Source organism: Lissotriton vulgaris, chromosome 2_1 (genome assembly GCF_964263255.1).
Source record: "Lissotriton vulgaris chromosome 2_1, aLisVul1.2, whole genome shotgun sequence".
Classification (NCBI taxonomy): domain Eukaryota; kingdom Metazoa; phylum Chordata; class Amphibia; order Caudata; family Salamandridae; genus Lissotriton; species Lissotriton vulgaris.
Genome location: NC_141687.1, coordinates 1,580,196,771 through 1,580,221,831, shown reverse-complemented (window position 1 = coordinate 1,580,221,831; position 25,061 = coordinate 1,580,196,771).

Sequence of the window (25,061 nt, the reverse complement as noted above, 5' to 3'; positions counted from 1 at the left end):
ATTTAATATGCGCTAACCTTTGATTGGGAGAAGATAGGAAAGTTATAGTTGTGTCTGAGCTATTATAATTTAAAATCCTCTTTAATGATAACGTTGGATTTTAGGTCACAATTTTGAAAATGCAACTTTTAGAAAGTTGACATTTGCTTGTCCTAAGCTAATTAGTGCATGCAACCTGATCCTGGGTCACATGGTTAGATGTGAGAGTCTTTATATTCCTCTATGGCAGGCACACAATAAAGTTATTAGGTGTGCCTTGATGTGTCATCTCAGGCACAATGGATGGGGTAGAGCATGACACAGCCCCAGTTACACATCAATAGGCTGAGCCCTGCTCATACATAAATAACTTCACACTAGTCCATTGTGCCTGTAGGCAGGCTTGAGCCAGGCCGTGGTGGCAGGAAATTACAAACTGCTTCGAAGTGAAAAACTAGAACTGTCTTCCACTTCAAAAAGGCACACGTTGTAAATATTGGACCCTCAGACCCAACTCTTTAGATCATTTCTGTACCAGTGCACTCTACCAGGAAGAACAGCCCAGCTGTGAAGTCTATCCTGCTACCTAAGCCCTGCTGTGCTGACCAATGACTGCTTTGCTGCCCAAGGCATGCTTTTGCTGTGCCAGGACCCTTCAGGTGCTGTGAGCTGCCCTGCTGAATCCGGACGACCTGTGTGGACACAGGACCCCAGATACTCTCCAAGGGTCAGTTGGCTGGCACCCTGTTCAAGCCACAGGGACATAACAGGCTTCTGCGACATTGATACAACTGTACGCATCTCGACGCAGCTCGAAGCAGCACAACACTGCTTGCCACAACACTGGACCAGCTCAACACTTATTGACCTCTGCACCAATGCATTGCAGTACAAGTCCTTGCAAACCCTGGCAACTCCTTTGACACCAAACCAGCTCAACACCAATACTAGCCCTGCGCCAATGCATCACAACGCCAGTCTTTGCTGTCCCAGTGGTTTCTTCAATGAAGATACAAGACCTTACATTGCAAACTCTAATCAATGGCTTCATCAGTTCCACGGCTGGGTGACACATCTCAATGCCGGACCTCGCATTGCAGCTCCTCATTGATGCCTCCTCAACTCCAGCCCTTGCAGCTCAACACAAGAACTTTGCATCTCAATACCCTGGCCACAAGGTACTTTTTCGTGTGCTGAACTCTGTCCTGTATCTGGCCCATGCTCCATTGTGGTCACACTAAACTTGCGACTTCGACCTGGTTGTCTACAAATAGATACCTGAGGGTGGCACCTTTTACTTCTTTGCACTTGATTTCTACTAAACCTTTACATTTGCATAGCTTAGGTTCTATTGATTGGAATTGTGCTGTTTGCCATCAAATAATTTAATAAAATGTATTCTATTTTTCAGAATTTTTGTGGCATTATTCTTGCGTTCAGTTTTCACTTTATTACTGTTTGTGTGCTGCATTAGTATTTTAAACATTGCCTAGCTAAATTCCACAATCAATTTGGTGTGAAAATTGGTGTTGTTTAATGAGTAAAAAAAGTCCTTGAGCTCCTGTAAATCCCCATTCTACAATAGAATCAGATCGTCTCTGTCTCAAAGTCATAAAATCACCCTTTGAAGGAAGTCTTGACATCTATCATTGCTGGATGCCCATGCCATCATTGATGCCATCAATTATGTAATTTTAGATGTCTTGAATGGTGAGATATATGAGGTCATAAGCAGAGCTTGGCAGGGCACAAGTTAAAGTTAGCTCAGTAACTATAACTGCTGAATTTGGACAATTTTTTTGTTTTTACCGTATTCCAACACTTGACTGTAGCACAACGGGCCAATGAGGGCAGGCAGAATAGGGTAGGGACACAGACTTAGGCAATGGAGGGTATGAAGGAGGTAGCAGGGCATCAAGTTCACCCCATAGGGCATTCAATTAACCACACAGAGAAGATAGAGGGGCAATGGCAGCACACCAAAACATGGAGAGAAAAAATTGAGGGGGAGAGCACGCACATGGCAATGGAGGAAAGAAAGAAAGAAAGAAAGAAAGGGTTAGGAGCACAGACTAAGACAACAGAGGGCACCAGAGAGGGAGGCAGGGGCTACGAGCTGACCACATAGGGCATATAGGAGAGGCAATGGCAGTACAACAGACCCGGCAGGGGAAGCAAAAAAAATCTTATCCTCAGCAAATGTTCATTCCAAAGTAAATCCAGTTGTCCCTAGATATGATCATTTCTTTGTTTTATTCCAAACGCAGGAATTTCAAATAGGTAATAACACAGCCAGTCTGAACAGATTGCAGCCAACATGTGTTTCGGCTCGTGGATAGTTTCCACCTACTTCATCAGGGCTACAAAAATATGAAATATATAAAATATATAAGCAACGACGACCACTATTTAATTTGCCAACCCCACTAAAGTTAGTGAAGTTGTGAAAAAGTGAAGAAAAGTCACAAAGGATTGTGATTTGTGGTTAATCACACGTGAAGAGAGTATAGGGTTCCTTTTGTAAAGAATAAAAAGGGATGAATAATATATAAAAAGAGGGTACAAATTTATCTTCAGATTTTAAGCCCCTAATAGACATTAAAGTTGTTGTGCCAAGTCTAATTAACCAAAAGAGAGTTTGAGGTGGGAACTGGACACGTTCTAATAAACGACCACAGCCACCAATTTATCCAGTTATTACTTACCTAATACGTCGTAATCAAGTTCCATCCTCAATAGTAAAATCTAGATTTTTGAAAGCACCTTAATCATAATAATCATTATCCATACAACCATTTAAACCATAGTGTACAATAACACGTAGGTATTATTATGAAGTAATCCATAACCATATCTCAGTACTTAATTCCTTAATTCCTTATTATCTTTCAATCCAACAGTCGGCAATTCATGTATCTGTATAACATAATCCATACCATATATTTCAGGATGACAAGAGGTGGGCCCACTGGTTAGGAAAATCAAGCTATCAAACATGATATGTGTTTAATGTTTGATAAAACTAAATGACATAAGGGTCCTATCCAATAATCTATGACCTTTCTTGAGAGAACTTCTGACTTCCTATCACTGGAACCACGTTTCAAGTTTCACGATTGACTATCAATAACTGCCATCAGCATCAGCACATGCAGCGGTCAACTACACTGTCCATAGACTAATATTAAGTAGGGAATGAAATTACACTAAACGATGCAGTGTTGTATCTTCTAAATCTGCTGGGAGAAAATTCCACATGACTCTCAACTTTTCACCCTCGGAACACCTGAATGCCAAGTACTCCAATAACATATTACCAATAAGTAAGTTCTATGGCTAGAAATCTCTGTTCTATATCATTAATATTAAGTAGAAATTCTGAGTCTTTGCTGCAATTTCTTTGTGCCCTATACATCTCGCCATAGGGAAGGGAATACATCTGATGTTTGGATGCATACTATTAGCACGCAAGATGAAATTGAAGAGGTGGTCTTTCTGCAGGGCAAGCAGAAGGGGGAGTGGTAGCACAGTGGGCAATGGATGGCAGGAATGAGTGGAAGGGGCACAGACTCATACATCAGTGTGCGGGGGGAGGGAACAGGGGATACAAGCTGAACAGAAGGGTGGGTGGAAGGGGCAGTGGCAGCATAACAGACCACAGAGCTGGCACAAGGGGCAGAGGCAAGTCAATGGACCATGGAGAGCAGGACAGTGGGCACAGAAGCATGTACATAGACAATGGAGCGAGGCGAAGGGAGGAGGAGTAGTAAGCTGATAATGAAGGGGAGCCAGGAAGGGTAATGGAAGCAGAAAGCACCATGGTGAGCGGGAGGGAGGGGATAGGGCATTTACACGGACAACAGAGGGAAGGTATGAGGTGGTCAGGTGTAGGGTAATCCAGTTGGCCATGTAAGACAGTTGGGAGGGACAGTGGCAGCACAATGGACCATTTATGGCTGATCAGAGGGTTAGCGGCAGCACAGGGAACCATGGTGGGCAAAAGGGAGGGGATGGACATGCACAAAAAACACAAAGGGCAAAAGGGAGGGGTAAGGTCTTAACTCAGCAGGCTGGGGGAAGGAGGAGGGGTATCAAGCAGGTCAAGAAGTGAAGGCAGGAGAGGCAGTGGCAGCAAAACAGACCATGCAGTTTGGACAGGATAGCAGTGGCAGCACCATGGACCATATAAGGGCAAGAGAGGAGAGATGGGGGTACGGACGTGGACTATGGAAGAGAAGGGAGAGGGGTGGGGACAGTAAACTGACCATGCAGTAGGTGGGCAGGGCAGTGGCAGCTCAATTGAACATGAAGGGCTGGAGGTAGGGGCTGGAGCACACACAGAAACAGCAGAGGGCAAGACAAACAGGGCAGGGACAGCTGTATAACCATGCAGGGCAGGCAGGAGGGACTTTGGCATCACTATGGATCCTGCAGGGCCGTTCAGAGGGGCAGGGACATGGACTCGACTCAAACAACAGAGTGTTGTGTGAGGGGGTCAGGAAAGCAGACAACAAACTAACCACAGAGGGTCCGTGGGATTTGCAGTGGCATCAAATTAGATCATTTAGGTAAGGGAATGGGGGCAGGGGAATGGTCTCGGACAACGGAAGTCAGGGAGGAGGTGGGAAGCATTTGCAAGCTAAGAACGGAGAGCAAGCAAGAGGAAAAATGGCAGCAAAAAGAGCACACAGTGCAGAATGGAGGGGCAGGGATAGAGTTTGACAACAGAGGACAGGGAGGAGGGGGCATGGGTAGAAAGATTACCAAAGAGGAAGGGCCTGAGTGGGCAGGCCAGCACAATAGACCACAGAGTGCAGGAGGGATAGGCCGGAGCACTCAAAGAGAATGAATGACACAGAGGAGGGGAACCATGTAAAGTAGGGTAGCTTGGGTCAGGATATTGAGCTGTCAATAGATGTTTGATGAGATGGAGCAGTGGCACGTAGATTGTGAAAGGAGGGCACCAGCTGGGGTTCAGAAGGAGCAATCTGACCACAGCACGCAGACCTGGATGGGCAAAGTCCGCACAATAGACCATGGAGGGCAGAGAGGACGAGCAGGGGCATGTATATTCAAAACAGAAGACAGGAGATGGTGCAGGGGTAGAGGAAGCAAGCTGACCTCAGAGGCTGGCTTGGGTAGGTGTAGCACTATGGACCATGAGGCGCAGGTGAGAGGTGGCAGGGGCACACACATTAGACACAGAGAGCATTGTGGAGGGGCAGATAACCAGATGACCACAGAGAACAGACAGGAGGGGACAGGACACATATATGGAGAACAGTGGGCAAACAGGAGGGCTGCACATGCAACAAGCTAAACATGAAGGGCAGGAGGTGGGGCTGAGGTATGTAAATTGTGAATGAAGGACAAGGAGGAGGGTAAGGGGTTATGCAGTTGGTATTTTTGGATGACCATGTTCATTATTAAGGAGGGGTTGAATCATGTGGGCAAGAGAGTTCAGGAGAAATCACCTTATAGTTGTGTTTGCTAGTTGGTTATTAATGAACACACATCAATGCCAACTGTTGTGATCTTAAGAAGCACCCACAAATAACAATAACACAATATTTAAGAACAGACATGTATGATACAGGCATCAACAGTTGCAACATAGACCAGATTATATAAATACTCAGACAGAGCCACCTAACTGAAAGATAAAGTAATGAGAAACATAATTTGTCTGATATCTATCCCACACTCCTGACAAACTTTAACCATGCAAGCACGTTAACTCAGCATATACCATGGGCTGTGTCCTCTTCCCTTTTGACTACCTGAGTGAAACCAAGAGGCAAGTTACAGCTACTAGGTTGTACCTAACCCCACTCAAAAGGAAGAGGAACTTAACTGAGGAGGTGACAGATCTTTTTTGTAGTACACTTAAGGAACCAACATGGTCTGCCTGCCTCAGTGAACTATAGAAATTCATTATATAGAAGGAGGTGGCCTACTGAGTCAATGCATTAAGGGCAAATAAATGTGCTGTGGGGATTTAAAGAAGAGGTTGAATGACAAGCAGAGGCTGGTGAAGGGACCATTTTAGTATATTCTTGTGGCAAATCCCCTTACTTGATATTACCTTGAAAATTGCCTATTCCATCGTATTCTGCTCAACTGTACGACACTACAGTCTATGCCACTCCACTGTACACTACTGGCGCTGAATGCCAATACACTGTACACTATTCCTCTGTAGACAACTCCACTGCATGAAACTCCTCTCTAAGCTATTCCTCTCTATGCTACTTTATTTCACTCCACTGTAAGCAGCTATACTCTACGCCACTCTATGCCACACCACTCAATGCCACTCTAAGCCACACCTGTCTATTCCAACATTCCACTGAATACCACTCCACTTTACCACACTCCACTCCAATCTATGCCACTCCACTCTATGCCACCCCTTGTACATCTCTCTACTTTACGGTACTGAAGTGTACGCCATTCCACTTCACCCCACTTCACTCTGCGTCATTCCACATCACTGTGCTTTTCCACTGTATGTTACTAAACACTACACCCCTGCATTCAATGACACTCCACTCTATGCCACTCCACTCTTCAACTCTGTAGTCAAAGCTATTCCACTGTACATAACTCCACTCTTCCCCAATCCACTCTCTGCTATTCCACTCTGTGCCACTCCAATGTACGCCACTCCACTATATGCTATTGCACTGGATGCAAATCATCTCTACACTAACCCTGGGCGTAGTTCGCGGAGTCGGACTCCGCGAAGCTACGCGAAGACGTAGTTGCACTCCGCGAACTACGCGTAGCTCCGCAACCATGCGGAGTTGCTTGCTGGGCCCGTTCGCGCGCCGTTTTTCGTCTTCGGGAGCGCGGTGCGCGTGTTCGGGGCGTTGCCTGCATGCTCGGGATGGCTAGCGCGCTAAATTACCCCGGAGGTTTGTCCCGCCTGCTTGCGTTCCCTTATTTCCTGTTCCGGGTCACAATTAACGTGGTCGCGTTGTGCAAGACATGTTCGGGAACTCATCTTCTCGTTCGCACTACAAAAGTGCGTGATCGCGCTAAATATCGCGTGAACCTACCCATGCGGTCGCGATGGGCGCAGCCATCTTGGATCACACACTCTGGCTATGGTTTTGGGCCTACTTTTGTATCCTGTTAAAATCTCTTTAATCCTTGTCTTTTTACCCACTTTTTCTAACTTTCTTTAGTTATTACCTATTTCTCTCTGTGCCTAGGTTTATATTTTTCATTTTATTTCTACTTTTACAACTTTTCTATTGCTTTTTACTTCCTTCTTGTTCTTTTACCTTGCTTCTTCTTTCCCCTACCTTTTTGTCTTGAACTTTTAGTTTTCTTCTACCCTCCACCCAGAACCATGGTCAAGGGCGCCAGCAGCAGCGGCGGCTCAAAGGGCAAGGCGCCAGTGCCCCATAAAACTAGGCTGCCTTGCGGCAGAATGCGCCCCCTAGGGGTGAGGCCCCGCCAACTTTTTGGGGAGGAGGAGGTGGCTGCCCTGGTGTTTTTTATCCAGCGCTACCTCCCCTTGATGTTGGCAGCAGGTGGCAGGCCCGGCTCCGGCTACCAGCATATTGAGGAGCGTCTCCGGCGGTGGGTGAAGGTGCGCCGGGCAGTCTTCCGCTGCTCCGGTATCCGGCGTACCCACCATCAGCTGACCCACCGTTGGGCAGACATTTTGGACCGGGAGCAGGACCTGTTGGACCTGCTTGGCGTCGAGGTCGTGGGTCTTGGTGAGTGGCTACCCAAAAAAAAAGTGTGTGTATAATATATCTCTATAGTAGTATAAGTATTGTTATTGTATCTTTGTAAATCTTGGCTGAATAAGTAACGCGATGACTGGTGCTCCTAGTTACATTTCCGATGTATTCCGTTATTATATCTACTGTAATTGTATGACACTGGTCTATGCTGCGCTTCTTCATCTTCAATGACTCTTGCGTGTTCAATTTGGCGCTAGCTTTTGCTGTTTATTGGTGTGAGATTTTCTTTATTGTAGAGAACTGAAGTTAGTTAATGCTATTAATAGAGTCTTGTCCTTCCTTTGTCCATCAGTGAAATAGCCGTTGATGGATAATTGTACGTGTTTGCAATGCATATTGTATCATTTTTTTTTCACGACCTTCTCTTCTGCATGAATACTCCTCTGGCAATGAATGCAAAAGTTACTTTGTTCTTCTTACCTCAGCCAGGGCCGGATTTAGGCATGTTCAAGCTGTGCAACTGCACAGGGCCACCAAACGCCAGGGGCCACCCCACCAATATATATCCTTAATTTAATAATCCTCAGAGGATGGATACATATTTGCGTGGCGGCCCCTGGCAGGGATTTGGTGCCTCCGGCTCTGTTCCACTTCCAAACACCCTGACTCCCCCCTCTTCACTGGCCTCCGTGCTCCGCCCGACCTCCTCTTCCGGGCCCCCCACCTACGCTCCCTGGCCAGGAGTCCAGGACCACCATGAGCCTAGAGCCGCCCCTGCCTCAGCCCTCCATAGAACTGATGTAGTTTGTTTATTGAGTGGGTAGGGCAGCATTAGCATTCAGTCAGTAGCAAAACAAAATATGATGCCATGAACGTACAATTTCGTGTTAGTTAGTATGCACAAAGTTAAGCATGTCTCCTCCTTGTGATCTATGCATTTTGCTGGCAAAAAATGAAAAAGAAATGGCTACTTACAGATAATTGATTGATTACCCCATTCTTGAATCTGTGGTGTTGTTCAGGTCTTACTGCCTCTGTGTTACTTAGTAATCTGCAATCAGAATGTTTATGGAACATTTGATTTGTTTTCTCCAAGTACACTAGTCAGTGAATCATGCAAGGCAGTAGTCATTTGGTAGACCAATGTTTGTTTCTTTTAATGTTGTAGCAGTGGTTTTTGAAATGCTGTCTATGTTTCACAGCACTCAATGTTTTCCTCTTTCTTTATTATTATTTCTTACATGAACCACAGAACCCAGGGGCAAGCAGAAGACTGGGACCGAGTCGGCGGGTGAACGCGAAGAACCACAGGCACAGAGCTCCTCTACTGAGGATCCTGCTGCTGTCCCTAGTAAGTCCAACAGTGTTTTCTTTTGGAACAATGATATTTCCCTAACTTTCTAACGGAGCTTTTTTTCCAACCGATTAATGACATTTCACCTAACTAAATTTTGACAAATGCTTGTTTTTGTTTTATGTTTTCAAAATTTTGGGTATTACTATCTGTCCCTGCCTTTCTGTTCCTTGAAAGAGCCTCTCTTATGACTCTCTGTGCTACTACTAGACTGTCTGTAGGTAAGCTTGCCCTGTTGCCCACTCTTTAGTTAAGGTATCAATCTTTTCAAAAAATCTGTGATCGAATAGCGGAAGGCACAGGGTCCACTCCTGTCTTATGCTTTTTCCTCTGTAATGTCTCTTCTTTGCCAATTGACACCAACCAAGTATGCATCCAGATGTTGGTCTACTATTTTGTAAGCGTTACTAATGAATACCACTACTACTCTTGCGGGTATTCTTCTATGCAGTCACATACATAACTATGTATGCACCCCAAAATTGGATGTTGTTGTTGATAGGCAGGTTGGACCTTACTTACTTACAGTCTTACACCTCAGTCACAGAACTCAGAGGAACCCACAATTCAATGAACGACAACCTATATGGGCTCAGTCATTGGTCAATTATTCAATTACCCCTTTCCTGAACCCCAATATGAAGATGCCAAATGCTTTTATTACACAATCCATAACCTAAGTAACCCCCTTTTGCTCACTCTCTCGTGTAAGTCTACAAGACAACAGACACTGAAAATATACTTCCGAGTCAATGTGGTACTTCAAAACCTTTATTTTGTTAGAAGTAACTAAGTAAGTAACATCAATGTTTTTAAGTTCTTCTGTGAAATACGTCAAGGGCAGGGCCACCAGAAAAAATCCAGAGTTAAAAAAGGCTGAATAAAAAGTAATCTACATTTGTACAGCTACCAGTGCACGATAGGGAAATGTGGGAAATGTCGGAGACCCCTCACCATTGAACGTATACTGGTTGCATATGCCTCTTTTTGGTAAGCTCTGGAAATCTTTGCTTCGTAGAAGGAAATCTTCTCATCTGCCGAAAGATAATGACAAAAGTGGTGCACGTTAGTTACATACATTTATTCAACTTTTTAGCTGTCATGCTAAAAAAAAGGTGTAACCTGAGGCTGTAAGGAAACTCGATTCCACAATCCACATTCAAAAAGTAAATACGGGCCTTTCTATTTTCCAAACTCTTCAGGTGTATGCTTTTTCATTTCAAGAGGATTTTATTGAGAGAAATAATGATCCAAATAATATCCAACAAAATACAAAGAGGCGATACATTCCAATATGAGCAAAAATGTGAAACCATGGGCAATATTGAACAATAACAAGCTCAAATTAAGTAAAATTGGAGAACAGGCACCTAAAATGAGGGTAATGAATTGAGCCAAAAGAGGAATACATTGTTCAGAACGTAGAACGTATCAGTCCGTAAGATGAGGATAGGGGCAGGGGGAGGTAAGAGGAACAACAGGAAGAAGGAAGGAGAGCAAGGAAAAAAGCAGCAGAAAGAAAGAACGGGAAGAGAGGACAGGAAAGAGGAAGAAAGAAAGAAGGAATCCCACAGGAACAACCCAATGTAACGCAACTACCAAACAAAAAATTAGGTAGACATAACAGCAGGAAATTGAGGGACTACACCATTCGCAGAGAGTTCCAAATATTCATCCAGAGTTGCCCAAACCCCACTAGAGATGGAAGGTGACAGGTGTGCTAGATCTACTGAAGTGTGAGCACTGCGTAAGAAGGAAACCCATGCCCACCAAGTGTGATAGGAGACAGACGAGAAAGACTTCCACTCCATAAGAATAACTTTGATCGCTACAGATAAAAGAAGGTCTAACAGTTGTAATTGTAATGGCTCAAGGGGAAGAGGCGTAGGAGCCGCCCAGGGGCCTAAAATAACTAAAGGAAAAGAGAGCTGGAGCTCAATTTCAAAGATAAGAGACAAATGTCGCTGAATAAGGTCCCAGAAAGATTTAAGTAAGGAACAATTATAGAACATATGAGGAAAATCACCTGCCTCAACGCCACAACTCCAACAGAGGTCATCCTCTTTAAGGTTGAGAGAATGAAGACGTACCGGAGTCCAGTGGAGTAAATTGATCGAGAAAAACTTGGACTGTATTAAGGAAGGAGCAATTTTGTTACGTAACGCTAATTTGCCAATGGATTGCCAAGCTTCGGAGGAGATATGGTCCGTAATATTGTGATCAAAATGACGCGACCATTTTTGCTGTGCAACCGTCTGATCAGGAAGCGAAGTAGAGGATAGAAACCTATAAATGTGGGAAGCAACATGACCCGCTTTGAGCCAGATAGAAAACAGAGAGATGGTGGACGAGGAGGGGTGAAGACGAGTTTTCGAGATCGCAACCTTGATTTTAAGAAAAGTATAGAAGTCTAGATTTGTTAGAGAGTGTTTGAGCGCTAAGCTAGAGAAAGGTAAGGGCTCACCAGACTCATTATACAGATGTTGTACAAGAGAGACACCCTTCATTGCCCAATACGACATGAGTGTGGGAGTGATATTGATTTTAATTTTGGAATTACGCCAAATGGAAGACCATCTAGTCTTGTGCAGAGGAAATGCCATTTTCTTGTCCACTTTCTTAATTGCGATAATTGTATCAATGATGATAGATCGGGAGAATAGAATATGTAGAGTGGAAGTAGTACACAAAGAGGCAAGTGGTAAGGGAGCAGCTAAATCCTGTTCTATGAGTAGCCATAGAGGGATATGACGGGTTGGGGGAGAAAACCATAGGGCACCTTGAGAGGCCAAAAAAGCAGTCTGGTATTTTTCCCAATCCGGGAAGTTACAACCACCCATATCACAGGGTCTACGTAAATATTTGTATGCCAACCGAGCACGTTTTCCGCTCCATAAAAATTTGGAGGTGATACCATCGATTTCCCGAAAAAAAGAGTCAGATAATTTAATCGGAATCATGGAAGAAACAAAATTGATAATCGGCGTGATCATCATTTTAAGGGTTTGTAAGCGCCCCCACCATGAAATATGTTTTGGAGACCAAGTATCCAGAAGACGACGAACTTTAGCCAGAGTTTGAGACTCATTATACGTAACCGTGGTATGTAGTGTCGAACAGAAATAAATGCCTAGATATTTAAGATGGGTAGCTTGCCATTTAAAGCCAGCCGAGCCCATATGCGCAGGAAAGCAGTAGGCATTTAAAGGGAACATTTCTGTCTTGTCTTTATTTAGGGTATATCCCGAAACTTTAGAAAATAAAGAAATGGTGTCAGAAATAGCAGGAATGGCTAACGCGATATCGTCCGAGAAAATGAGAACATCGTCTGCGTAGGCTGCAGTTTTTAGACAATGAGGGCCAAAAGAAAACCCTTTGATATCGGGGTGTAAATCAATCAGCCGAAGGAGAGGATCGATAGATAACAAAAACAAGAGAGGGGATAAAGGACAACCTTGTCTCGTTCCCTGGCAGAGATTAAAAAAAGAGGATGTAGAACCATTAACTCTAATATTAGCTTTAGGTTGGGAATACAAAGACATTACCATGTTAATAAATGAATCCCCGAGGTTATGTGCATGTAAAACAGCTCGAAGAAAAGGCCAAGAAACCTTATCGAAGGCCTTCTCCGCATCGAGGGCCAAGGCCGCGGCAGGTAATTGGGATCGCTTGGCCGCCCCAATAATATGGCAGAAAGTGCGAATATTATCTCTTGCTAGCCTACCTTTAACAAAACCAGTTTGGGAGGGATGGACTAAATTGGGAATAAAGGATTCTAGACGTTTCGCCAGGATTTTAGCAAAAATCTTCGCTTCCATATTAAGAAGCGAAATAGGGCGGAAATTCTTAGGGTCCGAATGGTCCTTCCCCTCTTTTGGGATCACCACTATGGTGGCTTCGGCAGCCGTACCAGAGACAGAACCATTACGAACAAAAGCGTCAAAGACAGCCTGCAACTTAGGAACAAGCAACGGGAGAAAGGTTTTATAAAATAAGATCGGATAACCATCAGGGCCTGGAGCTTTCCCCGAACGGGTGGCCTTGATAGCAGAAACTATTTCCTCAGGTGAGATAGGTTCATTTAGAGTGGAGCGATCTTCCTCTGATACTGATTGAATCGGAATTGATTTTAAAAAATCTTGGCATTTGTCAAAAGAGGCTTGGTTAGAGGGGGTATACAATTTGTTATAAAAATCACGAAAAACTTCAAGAATTTCCTCAGTTTGGAATTTTTTAGAGCCATTATGATCCTTAATAGAAGAGATCTGAGAGGATCTAGAGGAGGAGTCTTGGAATTTTAATGTAGCAGCCAAAAGTTTGCCAGCCCGATTCTTTAAGAGTAATTTTTTGGACTTTTGTGCTTGGAAACCAATATGAGCTCTTTTAGTGACAATTGTATTATATTTGTATTTTAGAAGCTTAATTTGTTGTAGGATAGTCGGGTCTTTAGTATGTCTAAAGGAAGCCTCCAAAGTCTTGATTTCAGATGATAAATCAGTAAGTTCTTTTTTAATCGCTAAATTGCGTTTGGACATGCATGCAATAACTTGGCCACGGAAAGTACATTTAAAAGAGTCCCAAAGAATTATTGGAGAAGATACAGAAACCTCATTTTCACGGAAAAAAGTGTTTATATCCTTGGAAAATTCTTCCACTTGGGTAGAGTCATATAACACCTCCGTATTAAGTCTCCAGGAACGACCACGTGGTTTCGGAGCAAAGGACGAAAGCGTAAAAGTGACCGCAGCATGGTCGGAGATGACAATGGGATGTATAAGCGGGGAGGAAGAAGCTGCGACAAGAGAAGAGTGAACTAGGAGATAGTCAATGCGAGAAAATGAGGAATGAGGGGAGGAAAAGAAAGAAAAGTCACTACCAGTGGGATTATGGAGACGCCAAATATCATGCAAATTAGCAATGGAGCACATGTTAAGCATCTGTTTGTGTGCTTTAGGCGGACGAAACTGAAAAGCGGAATTCCTGTCCAATAAAGGATCCATAGGTAAGTTAAAATCCCCACCCACAATAAGATTGCCAGCATGTGGGGTATCATGCAATTTTTTAGAAATGGATTTCCAAAAAGCAGGGTTATCAATATTCGGAGCATAGATATTCATAACAAACAGATCATGTTGTCCATCTGATAATTTAGATAAGAGCCATCGACCATCAGAGTCATGCTCAGAAGAGATAATCGATAAACCCGAATTTCTCGAAACCAACGTAACCACACCATTGCGTTTACCAGAAGCATCCGAACAAGACACATCCGACACCCATTCTTTCTTCAAAAATAGCGCTTCTCTACTAGTGATCTTAGATTCTTGAAATAGGACTAAGTCCGCTGAGAGAGATTTACAATAATCTAAGATTTTAGATCGTTTGACCGGATGATTTAACCCCTTAACATTAAGGGATAAAACATTTAAACCTGGCATATACCTGAAGGGGATACACCCGAAGACAACAATGATAACAGAGAAAAGACGAAGTACAAAAATATAGTAGACCAACCACAAAACAAAATAGATGTTACGGGAGCAACCATGTGGGAAAACCATGAAAAAAGAAAAGCCAGAAGGAGAGAAGAAAGATTAGAAAAGAAAGAGAAACGAGGCAGAGGGGGAGGTCTAAAAGAGACCCATAACATGCAAGGGAGAACGTGGAAAAGGCGAGTTGAAGACCCGTACTAGGAGCAAAAGTTGGTAAAGAAGAATAGCCCATTATGAAAAAAAAACGACTGACAGTGAACTAAAAAGCAATAGAAAAATCATACACATAGAAATACATTTTGTAATGAGATATTATATTGCTATTAGAAGAAAAATACCACTCAGATTAGATTAACATTACCCCATCAAGCGCAAGAGCATGACTTAAATAACAATACCATAAAATGTAGGAAAAGCTGCATTATGTATGAAACATCTTAAATAACATATATCATTTTGTGAATAGAGGAACAAATAAGTACTGAAATCGCATATGAATCAAACCAAAACACCTAATTCTAACTATACTATAAAATGGAGTGACATAAGAGGAAAGAAAGAAGGTGTATGAGAACAGCATGGAGACACGAGGAAGAAACCGAGAGGGAAGATGAAAACGAGCATACAGAAAAAGGAGAAGTCTACACCACGATACTACAATGCTACATAGTATAATGCAAATATAATAAAAAATGCTATCGAAAGGAGTAATAATACTTGATTAAAAGATAATAAATCTGCAACTAAGAACTCTAAAAAGTGCAGGTAACTAGTAAGTATAAACAGCAACAGTATAAGTGAAACACACCGTAATAAAAATAGATAGGAGCAAGAAAAAAAGGAGTTGAAACAGAGGCACAAATACACACGAAATCAGAGAAGACGGGTAAAAGAAAGAAGAAGAGAAAATTGAAAGGATCTACAAGAAGTTTCTCGAAGAATAATGAAGAGAAAAAAGAAGGAGAGGACGGATACTAGGAAGAAGGAGAACTATCAGAGTAGTATAGAAAGAAGAACAGAGATAGGACATACGATAGCAGAGGAGAAGATCAACATGAAAACATGGCTGGAGAAAGAAGAGAAGGTAACCATGCAGAAAAAGACATAACCAGAAGTAAAGAGAACAATAAATCAGGTCCCTGAGGCCCCAGGAGTCTGCGTCGTTGCTCGTTGAATCTCCATCTCTATCTCCTCCTGGTTGTCCAAGAACGTTGTCAAGTCTGCCGGTTCATCGAAGATTCTGGAACGCCCTTTATATGTAATGCGAAACTTGGATGGACCAGAAAAGAAAAAAGAGATGCCCAAGTCAGTGAGACGTTTTCGAAGATTCAAGAAACCTTTCCGTCTTATGACCGTGTCTCTGGCAAAGTCTTGGGAAATGGATATGCGATGACCCTCCCAGTTGAGTTGTTTAATCTTGCGCATATGTGACAAAATCAGCTCAGTGTGTTGATGTCGTAAGGGCTTAAAAATGATTGCTCTTGGCTGGGTGGCTGCCTTAGAACGGAACGTTGGAACACGGTGTGCTCTTTCAATCTCAAAGTCTCTGTGGAAAGATAGTTGAAGTGTATCAGGAATCCAATGAGATAAGAAGTCAATCATGGAGGAGGATGATTTCTCTGAGTCCTCCGGTAGGCCAAAAATACGCAGATTAGATCTCCTATTACGGTCCTCCTGCTCCGTGAGGTCTCTGCGCATCGCCGCCATAGACCGCTCCATTTGAGAAAGGGACCTGGATTGCTTTTGCATACCATCCTCTGCGGAACTTATCCGTGTTTCTGTTGCTGATACACGTAGAGATAGGGCTTTAAAATCATTCCTGATGGCAGATACTTCCACTTGTAGTAAGTCAGTGTTAGTTTTGGTTGACTGCGCAATATCATGAACCTCATTGAGGCGCGCCAATATGGTGTCCAATGTGGAAGTATTGTCCGCCTGAGGTGATTCAGGAGTCGGAGAGACTGACTTAAGTCGCTTCAAAGAAGTGCCCGGGTCTTTAGAGTCTTTGCTGTTCAAGGAGCGACTCATAATGACAGTGTTGTAGCAGGAGACTAACAAAAATGTCACAGGGATAGAGTATAGCACCAGAGTTGCGCAAAATATCCAGAAACAGTGAAAAAAGAGGCAATTCACGCTCCAAACACGCTATGCTAATCTAGCGGTTGAAAAATGAGCATAAATAAACAGGAAGACACCTCAGGATATCGACATGAGCATCTCAATGAATCATGTAGAGAGAAAAAACTGTGAGCACTTTCAAACCCAGCCAAGCAGCAAGAAGTAACATTAGAAAAAAAGCATAAATGTTACCATTGTAGCCGTCGTGTGAAGAAACCCTTAGATAAACACGAAAGACTGTTAAATTGTATCCGTGGCGGCGCCTCAGAGAGCAGATGACAGGAACGTCATACGCGGCAAAATGGCGGCCGCTCCTCAGGAATGCGAGCGCCTGCGAGGATGGAAGCAGAACGCATAATGCCGGTAATTGAAATCGCGGAAAAACAGCGTCGTGGAGATCAGCGCATGTTCCGCCGTAGGTGTGTGGTTTTTCCGTTTAAAAGGGCACGAAGAAACGGAGAAAAACGCTCAACGGGATCAACTCACCCCGGAGCTCAAGCGCAACACGCCATATCACAGCGGCGCGCAAGCCACGCCCCCCCTTCAGGTGTATGCTTTGAACTATCATGTGGCCTCAAAGGCGTCTTCTCGTACTGCGCAACAAGCTGTGAGGTAGCATGCGCAAAACTGTAGACATGTCATTGATGTACAAACTGGTTAGGTTACATGGTTCAGTCTAACTTTCCAAGGACTAGAGTAGCAGTATAGATGAGATGAGCTTGGGTACCATACCATACCAAATAAATGCTAATATGTGTAGTGTGTTACTTACTCTGCTGTACTAGGCAATGTGGACTACTACTGATTACGTTGTACTTAACTGTTTTGCAGAACTCCGTTCTTGGTGAACAAGTACAATGGGGGCTGTGCATCCATCTAAAAAGGTGTACTTAATTACTTATTTTTATTTTTGCAGAACCGGTACCATCCACCAGTGCCGACGGGGGCAGCGGCGCTGCAACGGCGTCAGCAGAGGCGATCCCGGAGGGAAATGGAGGACCACCAGAGGCACCTACAGCAGCACCGGCAGCAGCGGGGGAGGAGACAACAACGGTGGGCGATGGTAAGTTACATTCAGTAGTGATCCGCATTACTTGGTGGGTGGGGAAAACTTCCTCACTGTACTCTGATATTTATAATGAACTTGAAGTTCTACTGGACAATATATGACGCCACCGTTGTCATTACCAAGCTTAGCAAAAGCATTACCACCGGCGAGAATTGATAAAATAAGTTATACAGGCCTCTTCTATGTGACTACAACTCAGCTGTGAAAGGTTGGTGGCAGACTAAAAAAGTCTTATCCACAACATTACATGACCGCGATGGATTAACATGAGATTGATTTTAAGTATGATGAAAGGAGCAAGGAAAAAGCTCCAATCATATAATATAGAAGGATACTTTGGAATCAGCAATGCAGGTGTTTGAGAGCAGTTGGATGCGTGGGTTGTTGTGGAAGCATAGAAAGGGGAAAACACAGCTGCCTGCGTGGGTGGGAGACACATCCAATATCGGTGGTTAGTGGATAGTGGATACTAGTGTTGGCAGCGGTGTTTTGGTTAAACCCAAAGGCAAGGGAAGGAGGGGACGACTGGATGCATTCCGGGTCGTTGCTGGCGAAACACAAACCACCTAACGTTTGTTGGCGATATAAAGAATGATAGTCTCTAGAGTAGACATTTACTAGTACTAGCTGGCCACTGTTAATTAATGTTAGTTTGAGACTGTCACTTTTCCCGGAAGCACAGAGTATATGATATAAAAAAACGAGATATGAAAAAGACAGGTGTTCGTATGTGACCGTTGAAGTACACCAATGCTATGTTACTAGGGCAGGCATAATGCCGTGCCAAAAAGTCAGACAAATGAAGTATATAAGGCGTAGAATGTTCAAGATAGATAAAACAACATTTTACTGTACTGTGCCGCCCACTATGTGTTGGATCCAGTTTGTGTTCTTGATTTGCTGGGATTTTTGATTACAACAATTCTGTCTCTTTCTTTATAGTTACTCCTTCTAAACCAACGAGGAAGGAGCTGGCAGTCCGGGCCCGTCAGCGGAAACTGCAGGCCATCGTTGAGGCCTACCGCCGGCTGGTGGCTCAGGCCGAGGAGGAGGAGGAGGAGGCGGCGGCAGCAGCTGCTGCCTCTTCCAATGCCCCGGCCCCCAAGCCTGCAGGAGTACGTCGGCGTGGTCAGGCAGCCGCCCGCCGCCAGATTTTCCCTGCATCGTCCACCCCCCCACAACAACATGGCTGCCAATGTAGGTGCCGCCAGTTCCAGAGAAAAATTCTCCTCCGGGTAGCCAGGCTGGAGGCTCAAAGTAGTCAGACTAAAAGACAAATAGAGGAGCGTGTAAAGATCCTGGTGGATCAACACTTAAAAGCCCGCCGGCTATGAGATGGACCCTGTTTGCCCCTTTTTCAATCCTTTTGTTGGTGGGTGGGAATTGGGTGTTGAGTTTTTACTTTTTTTTTACATTACATTGAGCGTGGGAATTTGGTTGGGGTTAGGGGAGGCGGGTAGGGACAGCTGTGGTGTAGGATTTATATATATTTTATTTTTGTATCATCTTTAGTTATATATTACATTATGTTAAAAATAAACGAGACACAAAGTTATGTTCAAAAGAAAACATTTGAAGTTCATTTGCGTTTCTTGTGGGGTTGGAGGGGGGAGTGTTTCACCAAATAATGTACGTTGTGCAACCTCGCAAGGTTTAATTTGGCCATGCAGGTCGGCGGACAGTGCTTTTTAATAATAAAATATATTGCCCACATCTTTAACATGCAAACAGATAGATGCAGTAAACCCTCACCGAGTTATATTTGTAGTATTAGAAGAACGACCAGTCTGTCTTGCGTTATACCTCACTGCAAACTTATCTTACCTGTGATTGCTGATGAGATGATGATGATTTATCATGAAGTGTGGCACTGCAAGGGCTGCATTTGATTTCCAAGACAATGGCGAAGAATCTGTGGTTCAGAATCAGAACTTCTGTGATAGTAGTAGACAGACCCTGCCAGTAGCATTTAGAGACAAAAAGAAAGAGGCAGTCATTTGCGTGACAGACAATGTGGGGGTAGTATAAGTAAGTACAGTACATTGCATGGGTGACCCAATATTGCAACTGCTAAACTGAAACAAAACAATGGTTTTGGGGACTGGAAACTAAGTGCAAGAGAAGATAAGAAGAAGTTCAACTTTACTTGTAGTACTCACGGCAACGTCAAACTTTTCTAAATCATAATGCTTTAAACTTTAAACCCAAAAAATTACGCCAATTCATTAGATGCATTCGTTGTTTGATGTTAATGGTAAATTATTTGGCGTTATACACAGAGCTTGAGTTGGGAAGCCGCAGAAGATCCTGGCCATGCCTTGTTGACATTTCACTATTGTTGCTTTGACCACATCTGCCCCAGCAAGCGCGTGATCAAATTGTTGGTGTATATTTAATGTAAGAAACATCACACCTCAATGTAACCACGCAGCCCGGGGGAAGAGGGTTAGGGTTTGTTTAATGGATGGGTACGGGGGTTTTGGGAAAGGTTTGAGAAAGAAAAACAGTACGCATGGAGATTGGAGACAACAAAAGCAAAACAATGAAGACGATGATTTATGATGTTGATCCGCTAGCCAATGATTGTAAGCAATGGACGTAAGAAAAGGACACGCTGAATATCATTCTTGGTTTCCCGCAATCCAATTGCTTGATGATGAGGATTTGTGGTAAGGGTGAGAGTTGATGCTGCTCATACTATAAAGCAGTGGGTGAAAGAGGTCCAGCCTGAAAAAGAAAAGGCAAATACAAAAGAATGTGAATGACCTAAACAAATTGTAATACAGTGAAGATAAAAAAAACAATACAAGAAGAGTAGTCGTATGAGAGGACTTTCAGACTGAGGCGGCTTGGATACAATTTGTATAAGTCTACTAGTTGCATATCATTTTTAATCTAGAAGTACAAAAAAAGACAGGAGCCAGCACACAACAACAGGCCCACGACGACACAGGTTTGCCCGTTATACAAACTGCATTTCCCTAAAAATTTCAGAGCCACAGAAAGGTGAATGAAATTGAAAAAGCAACCTAGCATTTACAAAATTAATCAACAAAATCAATGCGTCATTCTCAGTCATCAATCATACCACTATTGTACTCTACCACAGCACAGTGCACAAACATGTAGTAGCCTGGGTCTACTGTGCTGTGCCTCTTATTTGTATTTATTTATTACCTTGTATTCCACTCCAAGAAACATCGTGCATCAATCAGCTCAGATCCAACTGCCTGACAGCAAAGATATGGTGGTCACCATCATTATCATCAGCAACTCAGTCTGTAGTGAGTGACTACGATAAATTAAGTCCTGACTGCATCTGTAGTAGTAGGAACACAAATGCGTAAATAATTTCTATTATTAGTAAATAACATGGAAAAATTGGCTATCACGTGAGTCTGAACTGAAGTTACTAGTATACTTCAACTCCATGCACATTAGCTCAGAGTCAGCAAAAAAATACATCCAATGCAATGCATGGCATCATTCATTTTTATACCTGTTTTGCTCTTCTCTTTCACTGTCAGAAGATTGATCACAGATGCTGCCGAGCCTTTGTAATGCGAGTCATCACAACAAGTTGACTTCAGTTGTGGATGCCTGCTCAAGTTTCTTTTGACACAGAAGAGTCGTCTCTGAATGCCTGCAGACAGAGGTGGTAGCCTTAAGAGTAAGACTCAGCAAGGCAGTTATTATGAGTTGCAGATTTCAAATGAAATAGGGGATGGCTGTAGTCATGTACGGTTCACTTGTTATGGAGGGACTGTTAGAGGCTACATTATTGTTATTGTACTATACTCCATCTACAACATCAAATGTATGTCTGCCAAGATGGAATTGTATTGACTTGAGTGGGAGTCAAGAAGATGGAGCAAGACTCTGAGGAGTGCAGTCAACATGGAACATAAATGCACAGGCGTGCAACTCCAGGAGGTAACTAAAAAATATACAGCGAAAATAAATGCACAGGTGTGCAACTCCAGTAGGTACATTAAAAGAATGAGTGGTGGGGATGGATTTGGTTGAGCTTTTTATTTTAAGATTAGCAGTTTTGCACCAGAAAGTCATTTTTAATAAGAAAATAAATAACACAAATAAAAGAAGGGAAAAAGTCACAATTTAACAGCCTATTGGTCAGGGAAGAGGTGCTCGTCCTCAAACTCTGTGGGTCCGGACAGCAGTAGGTCATGTAACCCAGCAGTGATGAATTCTTCGGGCTCGCTTTCTTCATCCTGCTCTGATTCACGTACAGTATAGTCTGGTGGTATGAAGTGTTGATTCATTGTTATCATTGTCAGCCTCTCGACGCTTTTGGGGGAGAGACTGGTCCTTTTCGATGTCACAATGGCACCAGCAGCACTGAAAACCCGCTCAGAGGTGACACTGGCTACAGGACAAGCCAAATACTTTATCGCCAGCCTGCTCAGCACTGGCCACTGTCTCCTTCTTTCATACCAATAGACCAATGGGCTTTGCTTCATGAACACCTCTGTTGTGTCATCCAGATAGGCCTGAACCATCCGCTCAGTGTTCATTGGTGCTCGGCTTTGCTGCTCCTCTTTCCCCTTTGCAACAGCAACGGACTTACCTATCCCCTTCTGTAGAAAAAAAGCAGTTATGCTTTTGGTTGTGTCTGCTGAATCAGATCGTGTAGGTGCTGCTTTTGGTACTGTTGGTGCCTGCTGGGAAGCAGACGCACCGCTCTCATGCTCTGATGAACTTGCCTGAGTTGCCTCAGGAGGATGGCCTGGAGTACTTTGACTCTCCTGGGCTGGCACTGGCAGGCCTTTAAGTAACAGCCGTTCAGTTTCGAAATCATTAGCTTCCACAGCTATGGAACTTTTGTAATTGGCAACATCCCCATCTGAAAAAGGAATGACTGCGCTACTGCTGACAAACAATTTGTACCGTGGATCCAAGATTGTTGCAGTTATGTAATTTGGATCTGACACAATCATTTTAAGCCTTGCATTTACAGATAAGCGGTTGCGTAAGGCCTTGGCCAAGGTACATGCATCAACTTTTTCTTCGTCACCTTCGTATGTTTCACAGACCTCCTTCAGCTGTTGCTCGAGCATGTACAACAATGGGATGGCTTGGCCCATAGTACAGTCCTCCCTGCTAACTGCACGTGTGAACACCTCAAAAGGTTGTAGCATCTCTGTCAAGCATTTAATGATGTCCCACTGCCACATCTCAACGGTCAGGCTTTTAAGATTAACAGTAGGATCCACTAATCTTCTTGACATTACATAAGCATTCAGTGGTATGTACCGCTCAAAGAGACGCTCAAGCATGAAATAAGTCGAGTTCCAACGTGTTGGGACCTCCTGGATCAGTGCTTTGACTGGCAAATTATGCTCCCGCTGAATGACGCGTAGCAGCTTCCGCGCTTTGAAAGAATGGTTAAAATGCGTGCATATTCTTCTGCAGATGGTCAGTATGGTGCTGACTTGGAGTTCATTTTTCAGAAAGTCTTGCACGACTAAGTTAATGCAGTGTGCCAAACAGGGTACCCTGAAATACTGTCCATCTTTCATTGCCCTCACTACATTACTGCCATTGTCGGTGGCAACAAAACCAATCTTAAGGCCTCTTGGTTTCAGCCATTCAAAGACCTTGCTGTTAAAGTCAGACAAAATGTTGTCAGCAGTATGATTTTTCTCCATACCAAACATGGCTACAGTTGCATGTTTGCGAGTGTCATTGAAAATCCCAGCAACGTCAAGAAGGCCTGAAGTTAACTTGTCTTTCACACCTGCAAAAGAGATCCAGTGTGCGGTGATGCACATGTAATCTGCTGTGGCTTCTCGACTGCTCCACATGTCGGTTGTCAGGTGGATACAATGGACAACACTCTGTTGTAAGGCTTTCCCAATCAATCCCAGCACGTCGTGGTGTAGTGCTGGAATAGCAACTCTTGCAAAATAGTAGCGACTGGGAACGTCCCATTTTGGGGCGAGTGTTGCCACTAATTGCCGAAATCCCACTGCCTCAACAAATGAAAATGGGAGAAGGTCGAGTGCCAACATTTTTGCAAGTTTCGCATTGTACAAACGTGCGGTTGGGTGGTTCCGCTCGTACTTTCCCTCCTGCCTAAACATGCCAGTAATGGTAAGCTGCTTGGTAATTCTTTCTGTTCTGCTAGACGGACCACCTTTCAACGCAGACTTTTCACTCCTTGTCCTTGGTGTCTCCGGCTGACTCTGGTGCCACTGAGAAGTTGCTGATGCTGAGGATTTGGACTGCACCACTCCAGTGCTGTCGACAGGGCTCATTTGTGTAGCACTCCCAGATAGAAGGTCATCGTCTCCCTCTTCTTCCATGAGTGGACCTTGTAGTACTGTATCCTCCCCACCAACACCAGTGCTTACATCTTTTAAGCTTGCAAGGTGGTTCTCCCATTGAATTGTGTGTGTTTTTTTCATATGGGTCGTTGGGCCTCCAGTACCATAGTTTGTACCAATCTTACCACGACTAACATTGGTATGACAAATGGAGCATATAGCAATGTTCTCCTGATGTGGGTGAACCGTAAAAAAATCCCAGACTGGGGAGCTAAACTTTTGTCTTCCAATGCCGGATGAACTGGAGCCTTTTTGTTGGATTTCCCTATGTGACAGTTCAGTACTAGTACTGCCACTACCTACTTCTGTTGAGGTGGCGCTTGCGCTGGATGTCGCACGCTGCCGGGCCTTCGCTGATGCAAAAATGGGAGCTGGTGTTACTTTGGGTGCTGAGTGTGTAGGAGTTACACGTGCTACCTGCTCATCACTAATCGCAGCCCTTCTGGATAGGGTGAAAATGCTGGTCTCTACATCCTCTGCACCAGGAATAACGCTTGTGATGATGACATTGTCAGTGTCAGACCCGTCTTTATCACCTTCAGTATCCTGCTCACCTACATCGAACTCCGGAAGTTCAAGCCTTGACGGATCCTTCCTTTTTCCAAGCCTGGTCTTAGGATGTCTCTCCTTTGAATGCTCAGTTACTCGTGGTGGATGCCAATCGTTATCAAGGTCATCTGAAGGGATGCTATGCCAAGAACTCGATGCACTGCCACTAACCCTGCTTTCCTTTCGTAAATTTAAAGACAGTAGATCACCTCCAGAAGTGGCTTCCTCTTCTTCTTGCTCGGAATGAGGCTCTACTTCCTGAACTGCCCCGACATCGGGAGGAACAACTTCTACTATTGCGTGCGGAGACGGTGGTTGTTGTTCTTGAGGAAGTACTATAGCGTGCTGTGGTTCTTCAACAACTACTATTGTGGGATTTGGTTGTTGTAGTTGAACATCTATTGCGGGCGGTGGTTGTGGTTTTTCAACAACTATTGCGGGAAGTGGTTGTGG